Source organism: Rhynchophorus ferrugineus, unplaced genomic scaffold (assembly GCF_030347505.1).
Source record: "Rhynchophorus ferrugineus isolate W39M unplaced genomic scaffold, kcgeb_rfMv2 rfM5, whole genome shotgun sequence".
NCBI classification, from domain to species: Eukaryota; Metazoa; Arthropoda; class Insecta; order Coleoptera; family Curculionidae; genus Rhynchophorus; species Rhynchophorus ferrugineus.
The window spans coordinates 3,112,202-3,138,831 of record NW_027472584.1 but is presented as its reverse complement, the minus strand read 5'-3'; positions in this window follow the sequence as shown (position 1 = coordinate 3,138,831).

Here is a 26,630-nt window from a genome sequence, read left to right as displayed (position 1 = left end):
ATCGTTAAAAGTCACATTCCAAGTAATATTCGGCATGCTAATTAAGTTGCCGTTTGCAAATTGCAATACCTCTTATAGTTTTCCGAGACATAGGCTGTCGAAATTTTACACTTTAGGCTCTGTTTTTAATTTAGGCTCAAATTGTAGGCTGGTCTTGTGAATTACGGATTTCGTCCCACGTCACATTCAAAGTAATATTCGGCATACTATTTATGTTGTCGTTTGCTAAATTGCATTATCTGTTAAAGTTTCCGATATTTGGTCAATCGAAATTTTACACTTTAAGCTCTTTTTTTTAACTTAGACCGAAATTGTAAAATGGTCTTTTGAATTGCGGATTCCGTTCCACGTACCATTCCAAGTAATATTCGGCATGCTATTTACGTTGTCGTTTGCTAAATTGCATTATCTGTTAAAGTTTCCTATATATGGTCAATCAAAATTTTACACTATAAGCTCTGTTTTTAACTTAGACCGAAATTGTAAAATGGTCTTTTGAATTAGGGATTCTGTTCCAAGTCACATTCCAAGTAATATTCGGCATGCTATTTACGTTGTCGTTTGCTAAATTGCATTATCTGTTAAAGTTTCCGACATATGGTCAATCAAAATTTTACACTATAAGCTCTGTTTTTAACTTAGACCGAAATTGTAAAATTTTCTTTTGAATTACGGATTTCGTTCCAAGACACATTCCAAGTAATATTCGTCATGCTAATTTCGTTGCCGTTTGCCAAATTGCAATACCTCTTATAGTTTCCGAGATATGGACTAACGAAATTTTACACTCTAGGCTCTGTTTTTATCTTAGACCGAAATTGTAAAATGGTCTTTTGAATTACGAAATTCGTTCCAAGTCGCATTCCAGGTATTATTCGGCATGCTATTTAAGTTGTCGATTACTAAATTGCATTATCTCTTATAGTTTCCAAGATATGGGATATCATAATTTTACACTTTACTCTCTGTTTTTATCTTAGACCGAAATTGTAAAAGGGTCTTTTGAGTTAATGATTTCGTTCCAAGTCACATTCCAAGTAATATTCGGCATGCTAATTTCGTTTTCGTTTGATAAATTGCATTATCTCTTATAGTTTCCGAAATATAGGCTATCGAAATTTTACACTTTAGGCTCTGGGTTTAACTTAGACCGAAATTTAAAATGGTCTTTTGAATTGCGGATTCCGTTCCACGTACCATCCCAAGTAATATTCGGCATGCTATTTACGTTGTCGTTTGCTAAATTGCATTATCTGTTAAAGTTTCCGATATATGGTCAATCGAAATTTTAGACTTTAATCTCTGTTTTTAACTTAGACCGAAATTGTAAAATGGTCTTTTGAATTACGGATTTCGTTCCAAGTCATATTCCAAGTATTATTCGGCATGCTAATTACGTTGCCGCTTGCCAAATTGCATTACCTCTTATAGTTTCCGAGATATAGGCTGTCGAAATTTTACACTTTAGGCTCTGGTTTTAACTTAGAGCGAAATTTAAAATGGTTTTTTGAATTACGGATTTCGTTAAAAGTCACAATCCAAATAATATTCGGCATGCTAATTAAGTTGCCGTTTGCAAAATTGCAATACCTCTTATAGTTTCCGAGATATGGGCTAATGAAATTTTACACCCTATGCTCTGTTTTTTTCTTAGACCGAAATTGTAAAATAGTCTTTTGAATTACGGAATTCGTTCCAAGTCATATTCCAAGTAATATTTGACATGCTATTTAAGTTGTCGTTTGCTAAATTGCATTATCTCTTAAAATTTCTGATATATGGTCAATCGAAATTTTGCACTTTAAGCTCTGTTTTTAACTTAGACCGAAATTGTAAAATTTTCTTTTGAATCACGGATTTCGTTCCAAGTCACATTCCATGTAACATTCGGCATGCTAATTTCGTTGCCGTTTGCCAAATTGCAATACCTCTTATAGTTTCCGAGATATGGGCTAACGAAATTTTACACTCTAGGCTCTGTTTTTATCCTAGACCGAAACTGTATAATGGTCTTTTGAATTAGGGATCCCGTTCCAAGTCACATTCCAAGTAATATTCGGCATGCTATTTAAGTTGTCGTTTGCTAAATTGCATTATCTCTTAAAGTTTCCGATATTTGGTCAATCGAAATTTTACACTATAAGCTCTGTTTTTAACTTAGACCAAAATTGTATAATGGTCTTTTGAATTAGGGATTCCGTTCCAAGTTACATTCCAAGTAATATTCGGCATGCTAATTATATTGTCGATTACGAAATTGCATTAGCTCTTATAGTTACCGATATATGGGCTATCGAAATATTACACTTTAGGCTCTGATTTTAACTTAGACCGAAATTTAAAATAGTTTTTTGAATTACGGATTTCGTTAAAAGTCACATTCCAAATTATATTCGGCATGCTAATTAAGTTGCCGTTTGCCAAATTGCAATACCTCTTATAGTTTTCCGAGGTATAGGCTCTCGAAATTTTAGACTTTAGGCTCTGGTTTTAACTTAAACCGAAATTTAAAATGGTTTTTTTAATTACGGATATCGTTAAAAGTCACATTCCAAGTAATATTCGGCATGCTAATTAAGTTGCCGTTTGCAAATTGCAATACCTCTTATAGTTTTCCGAGACATAGGCTGTCGAAATTTTACACTTTAGGCTCTGTTTTTAATTTAGGCTCAAATTGTAGGCTGGTCTTGTGAATTACAGATTTCGTCCCACGTCACATTCAAAGTAATATTCGGCATACTATTTATGTTGTCGTTTGCTAAATTGCATTATCTGTTAAAGTTTCCGATATTTGGTCAGTCGAAATTTTACACTTTAAGCTCTTTTTTTTAACTTAGACCGAAATTGTAAAATGGTCTTTTGAATTGCGGATTCCGTTCCACGTACCATTCCAAGTAATATTCGGCATGCTATTTACGTTGTCGTTTGCTAAATTGCATTATCTGTTAAAGTTTCCGATATATGGTCAATCAAAATTTTACACTATAAGCTCTGTTTTTAACTTAGACCGAAATAGTAAAATGGTCTTTTGAATTAGGGATTCTGTTCCTAGTCACATTCCAAGTAATATTCGGCATGCTATTTAGGTTGTCATTTGCTAAATTGCATTATCTCTTAAAGTTTCCGATATATGGTCAATCGAAATTTTACACTTTAATCTCTGTTTTTAACATAGACCGAAATTGTAAAATTTTCTTTGAATTACGGATTTCGTTCCAAGACACATTCCAAGTAATATTCGTCATGCTAATTTCGTTGCCGTTTGCCAAATTGCAATACCTCTTATAGTTTTCCGAGATATAGGCTGTCGAAATTTTACACTTTAGGGTCTGTTTTTAACTTAGACCGAAATTGTAAAATGCTCTTTTGAATTACGGGTTTCGTTCCAAGTCACATACCAAGTAATATTCGGCATGCTATTTAAGTTGTCGTTTACTAAATTGCATTATCTCTTATAGTTTCCAAGATATGGGATATCATAATTTTACACTTTACTCTTTGTTTTTATCTTAGACCGAAATTGTAAAATGGTCTTTTGAGTTAATGATTTCGTTCCAAGTCACATTCCAAGTAATATTCGGCATGCTAATTTCGTTTTCGTTTGATAAATTGCATTATCTCTTATAGTTTCCAAAATATAGGCTATCGAAATTTTACACTTTAGGCTCTGGGTTTAACTTAGACCGAAATTTAAAATGGTCTTTTGAATTGCGGATTCCGTTCCACGTACCATTCCAAGTAATATTCGGCATGCTATTTACGTTGTCGTTTGTTAAATTGCATTATCTGTTAAAGTTTCCGATATATGGTCAATCGAAATTTTAGACTTTAAACTCTGTTTTTAACTTAGACCGAAATTGTAAAATTTTCATTTGAATTACGGATTTCGTTCCAAGTCACATTCCTAGTAATATTCGTCATGCTAATTTCGTTGCCGTTTGCCAAATTGCAATACCTCTTATAGTTTTCCGAGATATAGGCTGTCGAAATTTTACACTTTAGGGTCTGTTTTTAACTTAGACCGAAATTGTAAAATGCTCTTTTGAATTAGGGGTTTCGTTCCAAGTCACATACCAAGTAATATTCGGCCAGCTAATTACATTGTCGTTTGCTAAATTGCATTATCTCTTAAAGTTTCGGATATATGGTCAATCGAAATTTTAGACTTTAAGCTCTGTTTTTAACTTAGACTGAAATTGTAGATTAGTCTTTTGAATAACTGAATTCGTTCCAAGTCATATTCCAAGTAATATTTGGCATGCTATTTAAGTTGTCGTTTGCTAAATTGCATTATCTCTTAAAGTTTCTGATATATGGTCAATCGAAATTTTAGACTTTAAGCTCTGTTTTTAACTTAGACCGAAATTGTAAAATTTTCTTTTGAATTACGGATTTCGTTCCAAGACACATTCCAAGTAATATTCGTCATGCTAATTAGTTTGTCGTTTACTAAATTGCATTATCTCTTATAGTCTCCGAGATATAAGCTGTCGAAATTTTACACTCTAGGCTCTGTTTTTAACTTAGACCAAAATTATAGACTGGTCTTGTGAATTACGGATTTTGCTTCAGTTCACATTCCAAGTAATGTTCGGCATGCTAATTCTATTGTCGTTTGCGAAATTGCATTATCTCTTATAGTTTCCGATATTTGATCAATCGAAATTTTACACTCTAGGCTCTGTTTTTAACTTAGACCAAAATTGTAGACTGGTCTTGTGAATTACGGATTTTGCTTCAATTCAGATTCCAAGTAATATTCGGCATGCTAATTATATTGTCATTTACGAAATTGCATAATCTCTTATAGTTAAAGATATATGGGTTATCGAAATTTTACACTTTAGGCTCTGGGTCTAACTTAGACCGAAATTTAAAATGGTTTTTTGAATTACGGATTTCGTTAAAAGTCACATTCCAAATAATATTCGGCATGCTATTTACGTTGTCGTTTGCTAAATTGCATTATCTCTTAAAGTTTCTGATATATGGTCAATCGAAATTTTACACTTTAAGCTCTGTTTTCAACTTAGACCGAAATTGTTAAATTTTCTCTTGAATTACGGATTTCGTTCCAAGTCGCATTCCAAGTAATATTCGGCATGCTAATTACGTTGCCGCTTGCCAAATTGCATTACCTCTTATAGTTTCCGAGATATAGGCTGTCGAAATTTTACACTTTTGGCTCTGGTTTTAACTTAGAGCGAAACTTAAAATGGTTTTTTGAATTACGGATTTCGTTAAATGTCACATTCCAAATAATATTCGGCATGCTAATTAAGTTGCCGTTTGCCAAATTGCAATACCTCTTATAGTTTTCCGAGATATAGGCTGTCGAAATTTTACACTTTAGGCTCTCGTTTTAACTTAGACCGAAATTGAAAAATTTTCTTTTGAATTACGGATTTCGTTCCAGGTCACATTCCATGTAATGTTCGGCATGCTAATTTCGTTGCCGTTTGCCAAATTGCAATACTTCTTATAGTTTCCGAGATATTTGCTAACGAAATTTTACACTCTAGGCTCTGTTTTTATCTTAGACCGAAATTGTAAAACGGTCTTTTGAATTACGGATTTCGTTATAAGTCACATTCCAAGTAATATTCGACATGCTAATTACGTTGTCGTTTACTAAATTGCATTATCTCTTTTAGTCTCCGAGGTATAAGCTGTCGAAATTTTACACTCTAGGCTCTGTTTTTAACTTAGACCAAAATTGTAGACTGGTCTTGTGAATTACAGAATTTGCTTCAATTCATATTGCAAGTAATATTCGGCATGGTAATTCCATTGTCGTTTGCGAAATTGCATTATCTCTTATAGTTTCCGATATTTGATCAATCGAAATTTTACACTCTAGGCTCTGTTTTTAACTTAGACCAAAATTGTAGACTGGTCTTGTGAATTACGGATTTTGCTTCAATTCACATTCCAAGTAATATTCGGCATGCTAATTATATTGTCGTTTGCGAAACTGCATTATCTCTTATAGTTACCGATATATTGGCTATAGAAATATTACACTTTAGGCTCTGATTTTAAATTAGACCGAAATTTAAAATGGTTTTTTGAATTACGGGTTTCGTTAAAAGTCACATTCCAAGTAATATTCGGCATGCTAATTACATTGTCGTTTGCTAAATTGCATTATCTCTTAAAGTTTCTGATATATGGTCAATCGAAATTTTAGACTTTAAGCTCTGTTTTTAACTTAGACCGAAATTGTAGATTAGTGTTTTGAATTACGGAATTCGTTCCAAGTCATATTCCAAGTAATATTTGACATGCTATTTAAGTTGTCGTTTGCTAAACTGCACTATCTCTTAAAGTTTCTGATATATGGTCAATCGAAATTTTAGACTTTAAGCTCTGTTATTAACTTAGACCGAAATTGTAAAATTTTCTTTTGAATTACGGATTTCGTTCCAAGTCACATTACAAGTAATATTCGTCATGCTAATTTCGTTGCCGTTTGCCAAATTGCAATACCTCTTATAGTTTCCGACATATGGGCTAACGAAATTTTACACTTTAGGCTCGGTTTTTATCTTAGACCGAAATTGTAAAACGGTCTTTTGAATTACGGATTTCGTTATAAGTCACATTCCAAGTAATATTCGACATGCTAATTACGTTGTTGTTTACTAAATTGCATTATCTCTTATAGTCTCCGAGATATAAGCTGTCGAAATTTTACATTCTAGGCTCTGTTTTTAACTTAGACCAAAATTGTAGATTGGTCTTGTGAATTACGGATTTTGCTTCAGATCACATTCCAAGTAATGTTCGGCATGCTAATTCCATTGTCATTTGCGAAATTGCATTATCTCTTATAGTTTCCGATATTTGATCAATCGAAATTTTACACTCTAGGCTCTGTTTTTAACTTAGACCAAAATTATAGACAGGTCTTGTGAATTACGGATTTTGCTTCAATTCAGATCCCAAGTAATATTCGGCATGCTAATTATATTGTCATTTACGAAATTGCATAATCTCTTATAGTTAAAGATATATGGGTTATCGAAATTTTACACTTTATGCTCTGGGTTTAACTTACACCGAAATTTAAAATGGTTTTTTGAATTACGGATTTCGTTAAAAGTCACATTCCAAATAATATTCGGCATGCTTATTACATTGTCGTTTGCGAAATCGCATTATCTCTTGTAGTTTCCGATATATGGGCTATCGAAATTTTACACTTTAGGGTCTGTTTTTAACTTAGACTCAAATTGTAAAATGGTCTTGTGAATTACGGATTTCGTTCCAAGTCATATTCCAAGTAATATTCGGCATGCTATTTACGTTGTCGTTTGCTAAATTACATTATCTCTTAAAGTTTCTGATATATGGTCAATCGAAATTTTACACTTTAAGATCTGTTTTCAACTTAGACCGGAATTGTAAAATTTTCTCTTGAATTACGGATTTCATACCAAGTCACATTCCAAGTAATATTCGGCATGCTAATTACGTTGCCGCTTGCCAAATTGCATTACCTCTTATAGTTTCCGAGATATAGGCTGTCGAAATTTTACACTTTAGGCTCTGGTTTTAACTTAGAGCGAAATATAAAATGGTTTTTTGAATTAGGGATTTCGTTAAAAGTCACAATCCAAATAACATTCGGCATGCTAATTAAGCTGCCGTTTGCAAAATTACAATACCTCTTATAGTTTCCGAGATATGGGCTAACGAAATTTTACACCCTAGGCTCTGTTTTTTTCTTAGACCGAAATTGTAAAATAGTCTTTTGAATTACGGAATTCGTTCCAAGTCATATTCCAAGTAATATTTGGCATGCTATTTAAGTTGTCGTTTGCTAAATTGCATTATCTCTTAAAATTTCTGATATATGGTCAATCGAAATTTTAGACTTTAAGCTCTGTTTTTAACTTAGACTGAAATTGTAAAATTTTCTTTTGAATTACGGATTTCGTTCCAAGTCACATACCAAGTAATATTCGGCATGCTAATTACATTGTCGTTTGCTAAATTGCATTATCTCTTAAAGTTTCTGATATATGGTCAATCGAATTAAGTTTCCGTTTGCAAATTGCAATACCTCTTATAGTTTTCCGAGATATAGGCTGTCGAAATTTTACACTTTAGGCTCTGTTTTTAATTTAGGCTCAAATTGTAGACTGGTCTTGTGAATTACGGATTTCGTCCCACGTCACATTCAAAGTAATATTCGGCATACTATTTATGTTGTCGTTTGCTAAATTGCATTATCTGTTAAAGTTTCCGATATTTGGTCAATCGAAATTTTACACTTTAAGCTCTTTTTTTAACTTAGACCGAAATTGTAAAATGGTGTTTTGAATTGCGGATTCCGTTCCACGTACCATTCCAAGTAATATTCGGCATGCTATTTACGTTGTCGTTTGCTAAATTGCATTATCTCTTAAAGTTTCTGATATATGGTCAATCGAAATTTTAGACTTTAAGCTCTGTTTTTAACTTAGACCGAAATTGTAGATTAGTCTTTTGAATTACGGAATTCGTTCCAAGTCATATTCCAAGTAATATTTGGCATGCCATTTACGTTGTCGTTTGCTAAATAGCATTATCTCTTATATTTACCGATATTTGATCAATTGAAATTTTACACTTTAGGCTCTGTTTTTAACTGAGACCGACATTGTAAAATGATCTTTTGAATTACGGATTTCGTTCCAAGTCACATACCAAGTAATATTCGGCATGCTAATTATATAGTCGTTTGCGAAATTGCATTATCTCTTATAGTTTCCGATATTTGATCAATCGAAATTTTACACTCTAGGCTCTATTTATAACTTAGACCAAAATTGTAGACTGGTCTTGTGAATTACGGATTTTGCTTCAATTCACATTCCAAGTAATATTCGGCATGCTAATTAAATTGTCGATTACGAAATTGCATTAGCTGTTATAGTTACCGATATATGGGCTGTCGAAATATTACACTTTGGGCTCTGATTTTAACTTAGACCTAAATTTAAAATGGTTTTTTGAATTACGGGTTTCGTTAAAAGTCACATTCCAAATTATATTCGGCATGCTAATTAAGTTGCCGTTTGCCAAATTGCAATACCTCTTATAGTTTTCCGAGATATAGGCTGTCGAAATTTTACACATTAGGCTCTGGTTTTAACTTAAACCGAAATTTAAAATGGTTTTTATAATTACGGATATCGTTAAAAGTCACATTCCAAGTAATATTCGGCATGCTAATTAAGTTTCCGTTTGCAAATTGCAATACCTCTTATAGTTTTCCGAGATATAGGCTGTCGAAATTTTACACTTTAGGCTCTGTTTTTAATTTAGGCTCAAATTGTAGACTGGTCTTGTGAATTACGGATTTCGTCCCACGTCACATTCAAAGTAATATTCGGCATACTATTTATGTTGTCGTTTGCTAAATTGCATTATCTGTTAAAGTTTCCGATATTTGGTCAATCGAAATTTTACACTTTAAGCTCTTTTTTTAACTTAGACCGAAATTGTAAAATGGTCTTTTGAATTGCGGATTCCGTTCCACGTACCATTCCAAGTAATATTCGGCATGCTATTTACGTTGTCGTTTGCTAAATTGCATTATCTGTTAAAGTTTCCGATATATGGTCAATCAAAATTTTACACTATAAGCTCTGTTTTTAACTTAGACCAAAATTGTAAAATTGTCTTTTGAATTAGGGATTCTGTTCCAAGTCACATTCCAAGTAATATTCGGCATGCTATTTAAGTTGTCGTTTGCTAAATTGCATTATCTCTTAAAGTTACCGATATATGGTCAATCGAAATTTTACACTTTAATCTCTGTTTTTAACTTAGACCGAAATTGTAAAATGGTCTTTTGAATTACGGATTTCGTTCCAAGTCACATACCAAGTAATATTCGGCATGCTAATTAAATTGTCGATTACGAAATTGCATTAGCTCTTATAGTTATCGATATATGGGCTAACGAAATATTACACATTAGGCTCTGATTTTAACTTAGATCGAAATTTAAAATGGTTTTTTGAATTACGGATTTCGTTAAAAGTCACATTCTAAATAATATTCAGCATGCTAATTAAGTTGCCGTTTGCCAAATTGCAATACCTCTTATAGTTTTTCGAGATATAGGCTGTCGAAATTTTACACTTTAGGCTCTGGTTTTAACTTAAACCGAAATTGAAAATGGTTTTTTTAATTACGGATATCGTTAAAAGTCACATACCAAGTAATATTCGGCATGCTAATTACGTTGTCGTTTGCTGAATTGCATTATCTCTTAGTTTCCGATATATGGTCAAGAGAAATTTTACACTTTAAGCTTAGTTTTTAACTTAGACCGAAATTGTAAAATTGTCTAGTGAATTACTGATTTCGTTCCAAGTCACATTCCAAGTAATATTCGGCATGCTAATTACGTTGCCGTTTGCCAAATTGCAATACCTCTTATAGTTTCCGACATATGGGCTAACGAAATTTTACACTTTAGGCCCTGTTTTTATCTTAGACCGAAATTGTAAAACGGTCTTTTGAATTACGGATTTCGTTATAAGTCACATTCCAAGTAATATTCGACATGCTAATTACGTTGTCGTTTACTAAATTGCATTATCTCTTATAGTTTCCGATATTTGATCAATCGAAATTTTACACTCTAGGCTCTGTTTTTAACTTAGACCAAAATTATAGACAGGTCTTGTGAATTACGGATTTTGCTTCAATTCAGATCCCAAGTAATATTCGGCATGCTAATTATATTGTCATTTACGAAATTGCATAATCTCTTATAGTTAAAGATATATGGGTTATCGAAATTTTACACTTTATGCTCTGGGTTTGACTTACACCGAAATTTAAAATGGTTTTTTGAATTACGGATTTCGTTAAAAGTCACATTCCAAATAATATTCGACATGCTAATTACGTTGTCGTTTACTAAATTGCATTATCTCTTATAGTCTCCGAGATATAAGCTGTCGAAATTTTACACTCTAGGCTCTGTTTTTAACTTAGACCAAAATTGTAGACTGGTTTTGTGATTTACGGATTTTGCTTCAGTTCACATTCCAAGTAATGTGCGGCATGCTAATTCCATTGTCCTTTGCGAAATTGCATTATCTCTTATAGTTTCCGAAATTTGATCAATCGAAATTTTACACTCTAGGCTCTGTTTTTAACTTAGACCGAAATTGTAAAATGGTCTTTTGAATTAGGGATTCTGTTCCAAGTCACATTCCAAGTAATATTCGGCATGCTATTTAGGTTGTCGTTTGCTAAATTGCATTATCTCTTAAAGTTTCCGATATATGGTCAATCGAAATTTTACACTTTAATCTCTGTTTTTAACTTAGACCGAAATTGTAAAATGGTCTTTTGAATTACGGATTTCGTTCCAAGTCACATTCCAAGTAATATTCGGCATGCTAATTTCGTTTTCGTTTGATAAATTGCATTATCTCTTACAGTCTCCGAGATATAAGCTGTCGAAATTTTACACTCTAGGCTCTGGTTTTAACTTAAACCGAAATTTAAAATGGTTTTTTTAATTACGGATATCGTTAAAAGTCACATTCCAAGTAATATTCGGCATGCTAATTACGTTGTCGTTTGCTGAATTGCATTATCTCTTAGTTTCCGATATATGGTCAAGAGAAATTTTACACTTTAAGCTTAGTTTTTAACTTAGACCGAAATTGTAAAATTGTCTAGTGAATTACTGATTTCGTTCCAAGTCAGATTCCAAGTAATATTCGGCATGCTAATTACATTGTCGTTTGCTAAATTGCATTATCTCTTACAGTCTCCGAGATATAAGCTGTCGAAATTTTACACTCTAGGCTCTGGTTTTAACTTAAACCGAAATTTAAAATGGTTTTTTTAATTACGGATATCGTTAAAAGTCACATTCCAAGTAATATTCGGCATGCTAATTACGTTGTCGTTTGCTGAATTGCATTATCTCTTAGTTTCCGATATATGGTCAAGAGAAATTTTACACTTTAAGCTTAGTTTTTAACTTAGACCGAAATTGTAAAATTGTCTAGTGAATTACTGATTTCGTTCTATGTCAGATTCCAAGTAATATTCGGCATGCTAATTACGTTGCCGTTTGCCAAATTGCAATACCTCTTATAGTTTCCGACATATGGGCTAACGAAATTTTACACTTTAGGCTCTGTTTTTATCTTAGACCGAAATTGTAAAACGGTCTTTTGAATTACGGATTTCGTTATAAGTCACATTCCAAGTAATATTCGACATGCTAATTACGTTGTCGTTTACTAAATTGCATTATCTCTTATAGTCTCCGAGATATAAGCTGTCGAAATTTTACACTCTAGGCTCTGTTTTTAACTTAGACCAAAATTATAGATTGGTCTTGTGAATTACGGATTTTGCTTCAGATCACATTCCAAGTAATGTTCGGCATGCTAATTCCATTGTCGTTTGCGAAATTGCATTATCTCTTATAGTTTCCGATATTTGATCAATCGAAATTTTACACTCTAGGCTCTGTTTTTAACTTAGACCAAAATTATAGACAGGTCTTGTGAATTACGGATTTTGCTTCAATTCAGATCCCAAGTAATATTCGGCATGCTAATTATATTGTCATTTACGAAATTGCATAATCTCTTATAGTTAAAGATATATGGGTTATCGAAATTTTACACATTATGCTCTGGGTTTAACTTACACCGAAATTTAAAATGGTTTTTTGAATTACGGATTTCGTTAAAAGTCACATTCCAAATAATATTCGGCATGCTAATTACATTGTCGTTTGCGAAATCGCATTATCTCTTGTAGTTTCCGATATATGAGCTATCGAAATTTTACACTTTAGGGTCTGTTTTTAACTTAGACACAAATTGTAAAATGGTCTTGTGAATTACGGATTTCGTTCCAAGTCATATTCCAAGTAATATTCGGCATGCTATTTACGTTGTCGTTTGCTAAATTACATTATCTCTTAAAGTTTCTGATATATGGTCAAGAGAAATTTTACACTTTAAGCTCAGTTTTTAACTTAGACCGAAATTGTAAAATTGTCTAGTGAATTACTGATTTCGTTCCAAGTCATATTCCAAGTAATATTCGGCATGCTAATTACGTTGCCGCTTGCCAAATTGCATTACCCCTTATGGTTTCCGATATATGGGCTGTCGAAATTTTACACTTTAGGGTCAGGGTTTAACTTAGACAGAAATTTAAAATAGTTTTTTGAATTACGGATTTCGTTAAAAGTCACATTGCAAATAATATTCGGCATGCTAATTAAGTTGCCGTTTGCCAAATTGCTATACCTCTTATAATTTCTGAGACACGGGCTAACGAAATTTTACACTTTACTCTCTGTTTTTATCTTTGACCGAAATTGTAAAATGGTCTTTTGAGTTAATGATTTCGTTCCAAGTCACATTCCAAGTAATATTCGGCATGCTAATTTCGTTTTCGTTTGATAAATTGCATTATCTCTTATAGTTTCCGAGATATAGGCTATCGAAATTTTACACTTTAGACTCTGGGTTTAACTTAGACCGAAATTTAAAGTGGTTTTTTGAATTACGGATTTCGTTAAAAGTCACATTCCAAATTATATTCGGCATGCTAATTAAGTTGCCGTTTGCCAAATTGCAATACCTCTTATAGTTTTCCGAGATATAGGCTGTCGAAATTTTACACTTTAGGCTCTGGTTTTAACTTAAACCAAAATTTAAAATGGTTTTTTTAATTACGGATATCGTTAAAAGTCACAATCCAAGTAATATTCGGCATGCTAATTAAGTTGCCGTTTGCAAATTGCAATACTTCTTATAGTTTTCCGAGATATAGGCTGTCGAAATTTTACACTTTAGGCTCTGTTTTTAATTTAGGCTCAAATTGTAGACTGGTCTTGTGAATTACGGATTTCATCCCACGTCACATTCAAAGTAATATTCGGCATACTATTTATGTTGTCGTTTGCTATATTGCATTATCTGTTAAAGTTTCCGATATTTGGTCAATCGAAATTTTACACTTTAAGCTCTTTTTTTAACTTAGACCGAAATTGTAAAATGGTCTTTTGAATTAGGGATTCTGTTCCAAGTCACATTCCAAGTAATATTCGGCATGCTATTTAAGTTGTCGTTTGCTAAATTGTATTACCTCTTAAAGTTTCCGATATATGGTCGATCGAAATTTTACACTTTAATCTCTGTTTTTAACTTAGACCGAAATTGTAAAATGGTCTTTTGAGTTAATGATTTCGTTCCAAGTCACATTCCAAGTAATATTCGGCATGCTAATTTCGTTTTCGTTTGATAAATTGCATTACCTCTTATAGTTTCCGAGATATAGGCTATCGAAATTTTACACTTTAGACTCTGGGTTTAACTTAGACCGAATTTTAAAGTGGTTTTTTGAATTACGGATTTCGTTAAAAGTCACAATCCAAGTAATATTCGGCATGCTAATTAAGTTGCCGTTTGCAAATTGCAATACCTCTTATAGTTTTCCGAGATATAGGCTGTCGAACTTTTACACTCTGGGCTCTGTTTTTAACTTAGACCAAAATTTTAGACTGGTTTTGTGAATTACGGATTTTGCTTCAATTCACAATCCAAGTAATATTCGGTATTCTAATTACGTTGCCGCTTGCCAAATTGCATTACCCCTTATAGTTTCCGATATATAGGCTGTCGAAATTTTACACCTTAGTGTCAGGGTTTAACTTAGACCGAAATTTAAAATGGTTTTTTGAATTACGGATTTCGTTAAAAGTCACATTGCAAATAATATTCGGCACGCTAATTAAGTTGCCGTTTGCTAAACTGCAATACCTCTTATAATTTTTGAGACACGGGCTAACGAAATTTTACACTTTACTCTCTGTTTTTATCTTAGGCTGAAATTGTAAAATGGTCTTTTGAGTTAATGATTTCGTTCCAAGTCTCATTCCAAGTAATATTCGGAATGCTAATTTCGTTTTCGTTTGATAAATTGCATTATCTCTTATAGTTTCCGAGATATAGGCTGTCGAAATTTTACACTTTAGGGTTTGTTTTTAACTTAGACCGAAATTGTAAAATGCTCTTTTGAATTAAGGGTTTCGTTCCAAGTCACATACCAAGTAATATTCGGCATGCTAATTACATTGTCGTTTGCTAAATTGCATTATCTCTTAAAGTTTCTGATATATGGTCAATCGAAATTTTAGACTTTAAGCTCTGTTTTTAACTTAGACCGAAATTGTAAAATGGTCTTTTGAGTTAATGATTTCGTTCCAAGTCACATTCCAAGTAACATTCGGCATGCTAATTTCGTTTTCGTTTGATAAATTGCATTATCTCTTATAGTTTCCGAGATATAGGCTGTCGAAATTTTACACTTTAGGGTCTGTTTTTAACTTAGACCGAAATTGTAAAATGCTCTTTTGAATTAAGGGTTTCGTTCCAAGTCACATACCAAGTAATATTCGGCATGCTAATTACATTGTCGTTTGCTAAATTGCATTATCTCTTAAAGTTTCTGATATATGGTCAATGGAAATTTTAGACTTTAAGCTCTGTTTTTAACTTAGACCGAAATTGCAGATTAGTCTTTTGAATTACGGAATTCGTTCCAAGTCATATTCCAAGTAATATTTGACATGCTATTTAAGTTGTCGTTTGCTAAATTGCATTATCTCTTAAAGTTTCTGATATATGGTGAATCGAAATTTTAGACTTTAAGCTCTGTTTTTAACTTAGACCGAAATTGTAAAATTTTCTTTTGAATTACGGATTCCGTTCCAAGTCACATTACAAGTAATATTTGTCATGCTAATTTCGTTGCCGTTCGCCAAATTGCAATACCTCTTATAGTTTCCGAGATATGGGCTAACGAAATTTTACACTTTAGGCTCTGTTTTTATCTTAGACCGAAATTGTAAAACGGTCTTTTGAATTACGGATTTCGTTATAAGTCACATTCCAAGTAATATTCGACATGCTAATTACGTTGTCGTTTACTAAATTGCATTATCTCTTATAGTCTCCGAGATATAAGCTGTCGAAATTTTACACTCTAGGCTCTGTTTTTAACTTAGACCAAAATTGTAGACTGGTTTTGTGATTTACGGATGTTGCTTCAGTTCACATTCCAAGTAATGTGCGGCATGCTAATTCCATTGTCGTTTGCGAAATTGCATTATCTCTTATAGTTTCCGAAATTTGATCAATCGAAATTTTACACTCTAGGCTCTGTTTTTAACTTAGGCAGAAATTGTAAAATGTTCTTTTGAATTAGGGATTCTGTTCCAAGTCACATTCCAAGTAATATTCGGCATGCTATTTAGGTTGTCGTTTGCTAAATTGCATTATCTCTTAAAGTTTCCGATATATGGTCAATCGAAATTTTACACTTTAATCTCTGTTTTTAACTTAGACCGAAATTGTAAAATGGTCTTTTGAATTACGGATTTCGTTCCAAGTCACATTCCAAGTAATATTCGGCATGCTAATTTCGTTTTCGTTTGATAAATTGCATTATCTCTTATAGTTTCCGAGATATAGGCTGTCGAAATTTTACACTTTAGGGTCTGTTTTTAACTTAGACCGAAATTGTAAAATGCTCTTTTGAATTAAGGGTTCCGTTCCAAGTCACATACCAAGTAATATTCGGTGTGCTAATTACATTGTCGTTTGCTAAATTGCATTATCTCTTAAAGTTTCTGATATATGGTCAATCGAAATTTTAGACTTTAAGCTCTGTTTTTAACTTAGACCGAAATTGTAAAATGGTCTTTTGAGTTAATGATTTCGTTCCAAGTCACATTCCAAGTAATATTCGGCATGCTAATTTCGTTTTCGTTTGATAAATTGCATTATCTCTTATAGTTTCCGAGATATAGGCTGTCGAAATTTTACACTTTAGGGTCTGTTTTTAACTTAGACCGAAATTGTAAAATGCTCTTTTGAATTAAGGGTTTCGTTCCAAGACACATACCAAGTAATATTCGGCATGCTAATTACGTTGTCGTTTGCTAAATTGCATTATCTCTTAAAGTTTCTGATATATGGTCAATCGAAATTTTAGACTTTAAGCTCTGTTTTTAACTTAGACCGAAATTGTAGATTAGTCTTTTGAATTACGGAATTCGTTCCAAGTCATATTCCAAGTAATATTTGACATGCTATTTAAGTTGTCGTTTGCTAAATTACATTATCTCTTAAAGTTTCTGATATATGGTGAATCGAAATTTTAGACTTTAAGCTCTGTTTTTAACATAGACCGAAATTGTAAAATTTTCTTTTGAATCACGGATTTCGTTCCAAGTCGCATTCCATGTAACATTCGGCATGCTAATTTCGTTGCCGTTTGCCAAATTGCAATACCTCTTATAGTTTCCGAGATATGGGCTAACGAAATTTTACACTCTAGGCTCTGTTTTTATCTTAGACCGAAATTGTATAATGGTCTTTTGAATTAGGGATTCCGTTCCAAGTTACATTCCAAGTAATATTCGGCATGCTAATTATATTGTCGATTACGAAATTGCATTAGCTCTTATAGTTACCGATATATGGGCTATCGAAATATTACACTTTAGGCTCTGATTTTAACTTAGACCGAAATTTAAAATGGTTTTTTGAATTACGGATTTCGTTAAAAGTCACATTCCAAATTATATTCGGCATGCTAATTAAGTTGCCGTTTGCAAATTGCAATACCTCTTATAGTTTTCCGAGACATAGGCTGTCGAAATTTTACACTTTAGGCTCTGTTTTTAATTTAGGCTCAAATTGTATACTGGTCTTGTGAATTACGGATTTCGTCCCACGTCACATTCAAAGTAATATTCGGCATACTATTTATGTTGTCGTTTGCTAAATTGTATTATCTGTTAAAGTTTCCGATATTTGGTCAATAGAAATTTTACACTTTAAGCTCTTTTTTTTAACTTAGACCGAAATTGTAAAATGGTCTTTTGAATTGCGGATTCCGTTCCACGTACCATTCCAAGTAATATTCGGCATGCTATTTACGTTGTCGTTTGCTAAATTGCATTATCTGTTAAAGTTTCCGATATGTGGTCAATCAAAATTTTACACTATAAGCTCTGTTTTTAACTTAGACCGAAATTGTAAAATGGTCTTTTGAATTAGGGATTCTGTTCCAAGTCACATTCCAAGTAATATTCGGCATGCTATTTACGTTGTCGTTTGCTAAATTGCATTATCTGTTAAAGTTTCCGATATATGGTCAATCAAAATTTTACACTATAAGCTCTGTTTTTAACTTAGACCGAAATTGAAAATTTTCTTTTGAATTACGGATTTCGTTCCAAGACACATTCCAAGTAATATTCGTCATGCTAATTTCGTTGCCCTTTGCCAAATTGCAATACCTCTTATAGTTTCCGAGATATGGGCTAACGAAATTTTACACTCTAGGCTCTGTTTTTATCTTAGACCGAAATTGTAAAATGGTCTTTTGAATTACGAAATTCGTTCCAAGTCGCATTCCAGGTATTATTCGGCATGCTATTTAAGTTGTCGTTTACTAAATTGCATTATCTCTTATAGTTTCCAATATATGGGATATCATAATTTTACACTTTACTCTCTGTTTTTATCTTAGACCGAAATTGTAAAATGGTCTTTTGAGTTAATGATTTCGTTCCAAGTCACATTCTAAGTAATATTCGGCATGCTAATTTCGTTTTCGTTTGATAAATTGCATTATCTCTTATAGTTTCCGAAATATAGGCTATCGAAATTTTACACTTTAGGCTCTGGGTTTAACTTAGACCGAAATTTAAAAAGGTCTTTTGAATTGCGGATTCCGTTCCACGTATCATCCCAAGTAATATTCGGCATGCTATTTACGTTGTCGTTTGCTAAATTGCATTATCTGTTAAAGTTTCCGATATATGGTCAATCGAAATTTTAGACTTTAATCTCTGTTTTTAACTTAGACCGAAATTGTAAAATGGTCTTTTGAATTACGGATTTCGTTCCAAGTCATATTCCAAGTAATATTCGGCATGCTAATTACGTTGCCGCTTGCCAAATTGCATTACCTATTATAGTTTCCGAGATATAGGCTGTCGAAATTTTACACTTTAGGCTCTGGTTTTAACTTAGAGCGAAATTTAAAATGGTTTTTTGAATTACGGATTTCGTTAAAAGTCACAATCCAAATAATATTCGGCATGCTAATTAAGTTGCCGTTTGCAAAATTGCAATACCTCTTATAGTTTCCGAGATATGGGCTAATGAAATTTTACACCCTATGCTCTGTTTTTTTCTTAGACCGAAATTGTAAAATAGTCTTTTGAATTACGGAATTCGCTCCAAGTCATATTCCAAGTAATATTTGACATGCTATTTAAGTTGTCGTTTGCTAAATTGCATTATCTCTTAAAATTTCTGATATATGGTCAATCGAAATTTTGCACTTTAAGCTCTGTTTTTAACTTAGACCGAAATTGTAAAATTTTCTTTTGAATCACGGATTTCGTTCCAAGTCACATTCCATGTAACATTCGGCATGCTAATTTCGTTGCCGTTTGCCAAATTGCCATACCTCTTATAGTTTCCGAGATATGGGCTAACGAAATTTTACACTCTAGGCTCTGTTTTTATCTTAGACCGAAATTGTATAATGGTCTTTTGAATTAGGGATCCCGTTCCAAGTCACATTCCAAGTAATATTCGGCATGCTATTTAAGTTGTCGTTTGCTAAATTGCATTATCTCTTAAAGTTTCCGATATTTGGTCAATCGAAATTTTACACTTTAAGCTCTTTTTTTAACTTAGACCGAAATTGTAAAATGGTCTTTTGAATTGCGGATTCCGTTCCACGTAACATTCCAAGTAATATTCGGCATGCTATTTACGTTGCCGTTTCCTAAATTGCATAATCTGTTAAAGTTTCCGATATATGGTCAATCAAAATTTTACACTATAAGCTCTGTTTTTAACTTAGATTAAAATTGTAAAATGGTCTTTTGAATTACGGATTTCGTTCCAAGTCATATTCCAAGTAATATTCGGCATGCTAATTACGTTGCCGCTTGCCAAATTGCATTACCTATTATAGTTTCCGAGATATAGGCTGTCGAAATTTTACACTTTAGGCTCTGGTTTTAACTTAGAGCGAAATTTAAAATGGTTTTTGAATTACGGATTTCGTTAAAAGTCACATTCCAAATTATATTCGGCATGCTAATTAAGTTGCCGTTTGCCAAATTGCAATACCTCTTATAGTTTTCCGAGATATAGGCTGTCGAAATTTTACACTTTAGGCTCTGGTTTTAACTTAAACCAAAATTTAAAATGGTTTTTTTAATTACGGATATCGTTAAAAGTCACAATCCAAGTAATATTCGGCATGCTAATTAAGTTGCCGTTTGCAAATTGCAATACTTCTTATAGTTTTCCGAGATATAGGCTGTCGAAATTTTACCCTTTAGGCTCTGTTTTTAATTTAGGCTCAAATTGTAGACTGGTCTTGTGAATTACGGATTTCATTCCACGTCACATTCAAAGTAATATTCGGCATACTATTTATGTTGTCGTTTGCTATATTGCATTATCTGTTAAAGTTTCCGATATTTGGTCAATCGAAATTTTACACTTTAAGCTCTTTTTTTAACTTAGACCGAAATTGTAAAATGGTCTTTTGAATTAGGGATTCTGTTCCAAGTCACATTCCAAGTAATATTCGGCATGCTATTTAAGTTGTCGTTTGCTAAATTGTATTACCTCTTAAAGTTTCCGATATATGGTCGATCGAAATTTTACACTTTAATCTCTGTTTTTAACTTAGACCGAAATTGTAAAATGGTCTTTTGAGTTAATGATTTCGTTCCAAGTCACATTCCAAGTAATATTCGGCATGCTAATTTCGTTTTCGTTTGATAAATTGCATTATCTCTTATAGTTTCCGAGATATAGGCTATCGAAATTTTACACTTTAGACTCTGGGTTTAACTTAGACCGAAATTTAAAGTGGTTTTTTGAATTACGGATTTCGTTAAAAGTCACAATCCAAGTAATATTCGGCATGCTAATTAAGTTGCCGTTTGCAAATTGCAATACCTCTTATAGTTTTCCGAGATATAGGCTGTCGAACTTTTACACTCTGGGCTCTGTTTTTAACTTAGACCAAAATTTTAGACTGGTTTTGTGAATTACGGATTTTGCTTCAATTCACAATCCAAGTAATATTCGGCATGCTAATTACGTTGCCGCTTGCCAAATTGCATTACCCCTTATAGTTTCCGATATATAGGCTGTCGAAATTTTACACCTTAGTGTCAGGGTTTAACTTAGACCGAAATTTAAAATGGTTTTTTGAATTACGGATTTCGTTAAAAGTCACATTGCAAATAATATTCGGCACGCTAATTAAGTTGCCGTTTGCTAAACTGCAATACCTCTTATAATTTTTGAGACACGGGCTAACGAAATTTTACACTTTACTCTCTGTTTTTATCTTAGGCTGAAATTGTAAAATGGTCTTTTGAGTTAATGATTTCGTTCCAAGTCTCATTCCAAGTAATATTCGGAATGCTAATTTCGTCTTCGTTTGATAAATTGCATTATCTCTTATAGTTTCCGAGATATAGGCTGTCGAAATTTTACACTTTAGGGTCTGTTTTTAACTTAGACCGAAATTGTAAAATGCTCTTTTGAATTAAGGGTTTCGTTCCAAGTCACATACCAAGTAATATTCGGCATGCTAATTACATTGTCGTTTGCTAAATTGCATTATCTCTTAAAGTTTCTGATATATGGTCAATCGAAATTTTAGACTTTAAGCTCTGTTTTTAACTTAGACCGAAATTGTAAAATGCTCTTTTGAATTAAGGGTTTCGTTCCAAGACACATACCAAGTAATATTCGGCATGCTAATTACGTTGTCGTTTGCTAAATTGCATTATCTCTTAAAGTTTCTGATATATGGTCAATCGAAATTTTAGACTTTAAGCTCTGTTTTTAACTTAGACCGAAATTGTAGATTAGTCTTTTGAATTACGGAATTCGTTCCAAGTCATATTCCAAGTAATATTTGACATGCTATTTAAGTTGTCGTTTGCTAAATTACATTATCTCTTAAAGTTTCTGATATATGGTGAATCGAAATTTTAGACTTTAAGCTCTGTTTTTAACATAGACCGAAATTGTAAAATTTTCTTTTGAATCACGGATTTCGTTCCAAGTCGCATTCCATGTAACATTCGGCATGCTAATTTCGTTGCCGTTTGCCAAATTGCAATACCTCTTATAGTTTCCGAGATATGGGCTAACGAAATTTTACACTCTAGGCTCTGTTTTTATCTTAGACCGAAATTGTATAATGGTCTTTTGAATTAGGGATTCCGTTCCAAGTTACATTCCAAGTAATATTCGGCATGCTAATTATATTGTCGATTACGATATTGCATTAGCTCTTATAGTTACCGATATATGGGCTATCGAAATATTACACTTTAGGCTCTGATTTTAACTTAGACCGAAATTGTAAAATGGTCTTTTGAATTAGGGATTTCGTTCCAAGTCACATTTCAAGTAATATTCGGCATGCTAATTATATTGTCGATTACGAAACTGCATTAGCTCTTATAGTTACCGATATATGGGCTATCGAAATATTACACTTTAGGCTCTGATTTTAACTTAGACCGAAATTTAAAATGGTTTTTTGAATTACGGATTTCGTTAAAAGTCACATTCCAAATTATATTCGGCATGCTAATTAAGTTGCCGTTTGCAAATTGCAATACCTCTTATAGTTTTCCGAGACATAGGCTGTCGAAATTTTACACTTTAGGCTCTGTTTTTAATTTAGGCTCAAATTGTATACTGGTCTTGTGAATTACGGATTTCGTCCCACGTCACATTCAAAGTAATATTCGGCATACTATTTATGTTGTCGTTTGCTAAATTGTATTATCTGTTAAAGTTTCCGATATTTGGTCAATAGAAATTTTACACTTTAAGCTCTTTTTTTTAACTTAGACCGAAATTGTAAAATGGTCTATTGAATTGGGGATTTCGTTCCAAGTCACATTTCAAGTAATATTCGGCATGCTAATTATATTGTCGATTACGAAACTGCATTAGCTCTTATAGTTACCGATATATGGGCTATCGAAATATTACACTGTAGGCTCTGATTTTAACTTAGACCGAAATTTAAAATGGTTTTTTGAATTACGGATTTCGTTAAAAGTCACATTCCAAGTAATATTCGGCATGCTATTTACGTTGTCGTTTGCTAAATTGCATTATCTGTTAAAGTTTCCGATATGTGGTCAATCAAAATTTTACACTATAAGCTCTGTTTTTAACTTAGACCGAAATTGTAAAATGGTCTTTTGAATTAGGGATTCTGTTCCAAGTCACATTCCAAGTAATATTCGGCATGCTATTTACGTTGTCGTTTGCTAAATTGCATTATCTGTTAAAGTTTCCGATATATGGTCAATCAAAATTTTACACTATAAGCTCTGTTTTTAACTTAGACCGAAATTGAAAATTTTCTTTTGAATTACGGATTTCGTTCCAAGACACATTCCAAGTAATATTCGTCATGCTAATTTCGTTGCCCTTTGCCAAATTGCAATACCTCTTATAGTTTCCGAGATATGGGCTAACGAAATTTTACACTCTAGGCTCTGTTTTTATCTTAGACCGAAATTGTAAAATGGTCTTTTGAATTACGAAATTCGTTCCAAGTCGCATTCCAGGTATTATTCGGCATGCTATTTAAGTTGTCGTTTACTAAATTGCATTATCTCTTATAGTTTCCAATATATGGGATATCATAATTTTACACTTTACTCTCTGTTTTTATCTTAGACCGAAATTGTAAAATGGTCTTTTGAGTTAATGATTTCGTTCCAAGTCACATTCTAAGTAATATTCGGCATGCTAATTTCGTTTTCGTTTGATAAATTGCATTATCTCTTATAGTTTCCGAAATATAGGCTATCGAAATTTTACACTTTAGGATCTGGGTTTAACTTAGACCGAAATTTAAAATGGTCTTTTGAATTGCGGATTCCGTTCCACGTATCATCCTAAGTAATATTCGGCATGCTATTTACGTTGTCGTTTGCTAAATTGCATTATCTGTTAAAGTTTCCGATATATGGTCAATCGAAATTTTAGACTTTAATCTCTGTTTTTAACTTAGACCGAAATTGTAAAATGGTCTTTTGAATTACGGATTTCGTTCCAAGTCATATTCCAAGTAATATTCGGCATGCTAATTACGTTGCCGCTTGCCAAATTGCATTACCTATTATAGTTTCCGAGATATAGGCTGTCGAAATTTTACACTTTAGGCTCTGGTTTTAACTTAGAGCGAAATTTAAAATGGTTTTTTGAATTACGGATTTCGTTAAAAGTCACAATCCAAATAATATTCGGCATGCTAATTAAGTTGCCGTTTGCAAAATTGCAATACCTCTTATAGTTTCCGAGATATGGGCTAATGAAATTTTACACCCTATGCTCTGTTTTTTTCTTAGACCGAAATTGTAAAATAGTCTTTTGAATTACGGAATTCGCTCCAAGTCATATTCCAAGTAATATTTGACATGCTATTTAAGTTGTCGTTTGCTAAATTGCATTATCTCTTAAAATTTCTGATATATGGTCAATCGAAATTTTGCACTTTAAGCTCTGTTTTTAACTTAGACCGAAATTGTAAAATTTTCTTTTGAATCACGGATTTCGTTCCAAGTCACATTCCATGTAACATTCGGCATGCTAATTTCGTTGCCGTTTGCCAAATTGCCATACCTCTTATAGTTTCCGAGATAAGGGCTAACGAAATTTTACACTCTAGGCTCTGTTTTTATCTTAGACCGAAATTGTATAATGGTCTTTTGAATTAGGGATCCCGTTCCAAGTCACATTCCAAGTAATATTCGGCATGCTATTTAAGTTGTCGTTTGCTAAATTGCATTATCTCTTAAAGTTTCCGATATTTGGTCAATCGAAATTTTACACTTTAAGCTCTTTTTATAACTTACACCGAAATTGTAAAATGGTCTTTTGAATTGCGGATTCCGTTCCACGTAACATTCCAAGTAATATTCGGCATGCTATTTACGTTGCCGTTTCCTAAATTGCATAATCTGTTAAAGTTTCCGATATATGGTCAATCAAAATTTTACACTATAAGCTCTGTTTTTAACTTAGATTAAAATTGTAAAATGGTCTTTTGAATTACGGATTTCGTTCCAAGTCATATTCCAAGTAATATTCGGCATGCTAATTACGTTGCCGCTTGCCAAATTGCATTACCTATTATAGTTTCCGAGATATAGGCTGTCGAAATTTTACACTTTAGGCTCTGGTTTTAACTTAGAGCGAAATTTAAAATGGTTTTTTGAATTACGGATTTCGTTAAAAGTCACATTCCAAATTATATTCGGCATGCTAATTAAGTTGCCGTTTGCCAAATTGCAATACCTCTTATAGTTTTCCGAGATATAGGCTGTCGAAATTTTACACTTTAGGCTCTGGTTTTAACTTAAACCAAAATTTAAAATGGTTTTTTTAATTACGGATATCGTTAAAAGTCACAATCCAAGTAATATTCGGCATGCTAATTAAGTTGCCGTTTGCAAATTGCAATACTTCTTATAGTTTTCCGAGATATAGGCTGTCGAAATTTTACCCTTTAGGCTCTGTTTTTAATTTAGGCTCAAATTGTAGACTGGTCTTGTGAATTACGGATTTCATCCCACGTCACATTCAAAGTAATATTCGGCATACTATTTATGTTGTCGTTTGCTATATTGCATTATCTGTTAAAGTTTCCGATATTTGGTCAATCGAAATTTTACACTTTAAGCTCTTTTTTTAACTTAGACCGAAATTGTAAAATGGTCTTTTGAATTAGGGATTCTGTTCCAAGTCACATTCCAAGTAATATTCGGCATGCTATTTAAGTTGTCGTTTGCTAAATTGTATTACCTCTTAAAGTTTCCGATATATGGTCGATCGAAATTTTACACTTTAATCTCTGTTTTTAACTTAGACCGAAATTGTAAAATGGTCTTTTGAGTTAATGATTTCGTTCCAAGTCACATTCCAAGTAATATTCGGCATGCTAATTTCGTTTTCGTTTGATAAATTGCATTATCTCTTATAGTTTCCGAGATATAGGCTATCGAAATTTTACACTTTAGACTCTGGGTTTAACTTAGACCGAAATTTAAAGTGGTTTTTTGAATTACGGATTTCGTTAAAAGTCACAATCCAAGTAATATTCGGCATGCTAATTAAGTTGCCGTTTGCAAATTGCAATACCTCTTATAGTTTTCCGAGATATAGGCTGTCGAACTTTTACACTCTGGGCTCTGTTTTTAACTTAGACCAAAATTTTAGACTGGTTTTGTGAATTACGGATTTTGCTTCAATTCACAATCCAAGTAATATTCGGCATGCTAATTACGTTGCCGCTTGCCAAATTGCATTACCCCTTATAGTTTCCGATATATAGGCTGTCGAAATTTTACACCTTAGTGTCAGGGTTTAACTTAGACCGAAATTTAAAATGGTTTTTTGAATTACGGATTTCGTTAAAAGTCACATTGCAAATAATATTCGGCACGCTAATTAAGTTGCCGTTTGCTAAACTGCAATACC